The sequence below is a fragment of the Drosophila nasuta genome, chromosome X, assembly GCF_023558535.2.
Source record: "Drosophila nasuta strain 15112-1781.00 chromosome X, ASM2355853v1, whole genome shotgun sequence".
NCBI classification, from domain to species: domain Eukaryota; kingdom Metazoa; phylum Arthropoda; class Insecta; order Diptera; family Drosophilidae; genus Drosophila; species Drosophila nasuta.
The window spans coordinates 8,144,360-8,149,200 of record NC_083459.1 but is presented as its reverse complement, the minus strand read 5'-3'; positions in this window follow the sequence as shown (position 1 = coordinate 8,149,200).

Here is a 4,841-nt window from a genome sequence, read left to right as displayed (position 1 = left end):
CAAGGCATGAAAATTTCTGTTCAGGAACAAACAAATAAATAACACATTTTATTGCGCAAAACGACAAACAGCAAAGAAAATAAAAAGTGAGCAAAGACAACACGCAAATGGAGAGTTAACTCTACTCTATTCCCCCAACCCCCCGCTCCTTCTCCTCTCCCATAGGTTGACCAAGATGATGGCCAAACGAAATTCACACATTTTCCACATTCCGAATTGAAACGAAATGAAATATTTTGTTGTTTTTTTTTGTTAAAGGTATGCCCATCACGTGACCGTGACTCTGTTCCGCCTCGTTGCAGCTCCCCGAAAGAGGGGTGAGGAGGGGAGTAGTTGGGAGTTAGGGGGCGAATTGAATAAATATAAACGAAGCAGCTAAATGTCTTTATTATTAGCTTAAACTATTTTCAATTAGTTGCATTGCAATTTATGCAATAATTGTTTAGATTAACTCGCAAATGCATGCAATATTTTGAGAACGAGTCGAAGGTTCCCCCAGTTCCCAGTTCTCAGTTCTAAGTTCTCATTTTTCAACTCCCAGTTCCCAGTTCTCAGTTCTCAGACTCAGTTCCCCGTTTCGAGTTCCAGTTAGTCTCTCTTTAACTAATTGCTCATCTATTAGAGCTATGCGAATTTGTGGCTCGATTTGATTGTTATATCGTCATCATCATCATTTAAATGCATTCGCTGTGAATCGGAAATGGGTTACACAATATTATATTATTTATTATCGCATTCAGACAGTTTTGATAAGCGAGACATTGAGTGCTGCACTTGCAATAAATTACTATTCTATTGAAAATTTCTAAGTTATTATGTGTATATATGAATGGTAGTCAAATTATTAATTTAGTTAGTTTAATGGTTAAGCAAATAATCTACTACATAACTTTTGTTTTTAAACTATTTATGGTATGGTTATTTGTCCTGTTCCCTTACAACTTTTTTTTATAATATATTTTTCAAAGTCGAATATTAAAAGCCATCGCAGCAAACTTAAAACTTCTTCAAACTTTTAGTTTTCTGTCTATGTAAATTACTCTAAATTCTTTTTATTGTTTTTATACTATTTATGGTTATTGAATCTTTTTTTTATCGATTATATATGTATGTTATAAAGTTAAGAATACATCAGAAAAAATGTTATTCTATTAAAATTGCAGAAAATTTGAAGCTTCTTATGACAATTTTAAGCTGCTGTCTATGCAAGTTACTCTTAATTTATTTAATTAATATTCTATTGTACTAATAATTAAGTCCATGCATGTAACTTTTACTTCGTTTGTATACCAGCTAACTCGAACAAGCATAATTTTGAAGCTAGAGTCGCGAATTGGGTAGATACAATAATAACTACATATAATATTTATGACACCTGATCTTGCTTGCAATTAAATAAAAATTGTAAAAGTTATTTTAAATTTTTTTTTACTACGGGTTTTAGTTGCGTTGGCTGGCAATCTAGTATTTTTTGGACTCTATATACCAAATATTTATTTCGGTACTTGTTTCGTTTTCATTAAACATTGGTATTTCACAGTCGAGCACACTCAACAGTCGGTTTCTTACTTGATTATTATTTGTGAAATTGATATTCTTTTGTATTCGTCAATTAGACTTCAGTCTATGGAAGTAATATTTATGTTATTTTATTTTGTATATTATTTTGAAATTAATATTCTTTTGAATTCTTCATTAAGTCTGCTGTTTATGAAAGTGAGATTAATTTTGCATTATTTTCAAATTCGAGTTCATTGTATTCCTCACAAAATGTCAGTCAAGTTTTTGCGTTAAAAGTTCACTTGATAATATGTTAGAACTCTTGTTGCTGCGGAGGTTATGCTTGATGCACAGATTTCTCATGGATATTCGCTGATTGCACGCGTACTGTGAATAAGTATTATTTTATGTTTGTTTGTTGTACGTTTGCGAATTTGCGAGCCAAAGTCACGGAACAAGCGACAGAGAACAACGGAGCAGAGAGTTGAAGGCGAAGGCGAATTCAAAATCGAAGCTGAAGCTGAAGCCGAAGGTGGTTTCTAGATTGAGGGAAGCATAAGAATTGAAGTGATGTTTTTTGCCGTTGTTCTTGTTGTTGTTTCGTTATTTAATTATCAACTTGTTAAAAGCTCGTCTCGTTAATTAATATTTGTCAATAATTTAAATAATTTGATAGCGAATCGAGTGCCATCAAAAGCATTTCAAGCCCAATGACAATTTAATTGCGAACGGTAAACGCAATTAATGCCAAACGTCAAACGCTATTTTTTTGCGTCATTTCCGTTGCAATCAATTGATTGGAATGATCTGCAAATAGTTGCGGAATTTCGCATTTGACTTGAAGTGAACTCTATAATGACACCAACCAAAAAATGAAGAAAAAATACGAAAAAAAAATAATAATATTAACATTTTTCAATTATCTCGAATCTTAGTGGCAAATTTTATTATACTATTGCCCCCGCCGTCGACAACATTCTTGCAAAATAACATAATAATAACTCTCTTGGGCATCTTCAATGTCATCAACTATGTTCGATCGAACCGATGTTCGATTGCAACACGTTCGAACGGAGCTCGAGCTTGAAAGAGTTCGATCGGTCGTATACGCTATATGTTGTCTTTAGAAAGTCGTAAGTTCTACACAATTAGCACATTCTTGACGCAGCAAAGTAAAAACACTTCAATGAACTTGATCGCATTGAACCTTGATCAGTGCGTCAATTGAAGGTTTGCTTAGTTTTTGGCAATAACTAAATAATCTGTTTATCTCCCTTAAAGTTTGTTTGTTTGTTGTGAGTTAGTTATTATAATATTGCACTTGGGTAATAATTGGGGCGGCAAATTACTTAACTCTCCTTTAATTGCATATTAATTAATCGCTCGAAACTTTCCAGACGTTCAAATACCAAACTAAATATGCCACTTTTCGCACGCAAATACGATTAAAATATGTTATGTCTGTACACATATTTACAAAAAGGAAAAATACAAAAAAATACAAAAAGAGAGAATTAAAACATATCAAAGCGAAGCGAAGACGACGTTGTTGCTCAACCCAATAAAACTCCCCCTTCGACGTCGAGCAATAATGAGCAATAAATCCATAAAGAGTAAACAAGCGACTGGCATGAAAAGGCCATAAAATGTTAAACAAACGCCAAGAGACGCCAAGAAGTCAATTTGCGGGCACTTGTCGAGACCCGAAGTCCATGTCCCAGGTCTCAGTCTCAGGTCCCATTTGCCGCTATTCTTCTCACATTCCCCCCCATCATTCTTCCCCATTTCTCGATTCTCGATTCCCGCATTCCTCATGCCCCGAAAACCCAAGATCACACCAGACACAACCAGTTGACTGAAGCTGATCAAAAGCAAACGATCATCATTCCACATCGTAAAATCAATTTGCTGCTGTGTACACAAACTTTTATGGCGCACTGTACGCGTAAACGTTTCGCTAATCAATTGGGCAAATGTGACATTTTTAAGGGGTTTTTTTTTTTGACGTTTTCTCGTTGTTGTTACGATTTTTGTGTTGTTGCGGTCCGTTTGCTTTTTGCGCCTTCCAGTTACCTGATAATGATCACCATGCTCATCATGTTCTTCACAATAATGGTAATAATGATGTTGATGACGTCGATTGCAGCAGCAAATTGACTTTAACACCTTCGATTCGATTTGATTCGATTCGATTGATTCACCTCACTAGCTTAACATCTTGCAACGACATCTTCAACTCACTTTTTGTTTACCTTCTTGTCTGTGAATTTTTCGAACACTTTTTATAGTAGAAATATCTTAAGAAATAAAGCATATAAAAATCTATTTATCTATAGTTGTTTTGATGTTTATCTCCCATTATTAATCCTTTCTTTTGACATCTTTAAGTTTATCAATCTCTATTCATGTATTTTTTTCACATTATCAGTCCTTCATATTAAAATCTTGAAGATCTTTAAATTTAAAGCGTATTAAAGTCTAGTCAATGTTTCTTGCTATTATCAATCTATTTTCTCCAAAATTAAAGTTTTTTAATTTCTCCTTCACCTTTCATTGTCAATTTTTCCTTTTAAAGTTTGTTAATCTCTTTGTTATCATTTAAAACATCTCCAAATTTCAAGTTTATTACTTCAGAATTTTTTGTCTCCTTCTTAAAGATCTTTAAAATTACATTTAAGAAAAAAACCTTTTTTTTAATGTTTCTTTCTTATTATCCATCCATTTTCTTAACATCTTCGAAACTAAAGTTTATTTCTGAATGTCTCCTTTTCATTGCCAATCCTTCCTCTTAATATTTTTCAAATTAAAGTTTTATTAATCTCTGTTCATTTACAAATTTCTTAAAGTCTGCTTCTCACTATTTTAAATTTATCTTTTAGCATCTAAAACATCTTCAAGTTTATATTTTCTATTCAGCTTCATAATTGCTCGTCTCCTCATCAATCCTTACTCCTAACATTTTCAACATCTTCAAAATGAAACTAATAAAATCTCTATTCATCTAAACAATTCTCAAAAGTTTCCTTCTCTTTATCAATGCTTCCTTATTGATATCAGTTAAAGTATCTTGCTCCCTAACTGGTGTCGGCTCGAGGCATTTCTTTATCATATCTATTATGGCATTTTCAAGTTTGATTGTGCTCAGTTTCATCTGCTTTATCGAAACTTTTGGTTCAATTACATTTTTTGATAAACATTTGCGTCGAGTTGCATTTTTCTTTTGATGTTATTTATTTAACGCAAGTATTTATTATCATTTTTGCGGTCACGAGTTTGCATCACACACACACACACGGACACACGGACACAACCTGTGCAACAACAAACCGACGTCATTAGTC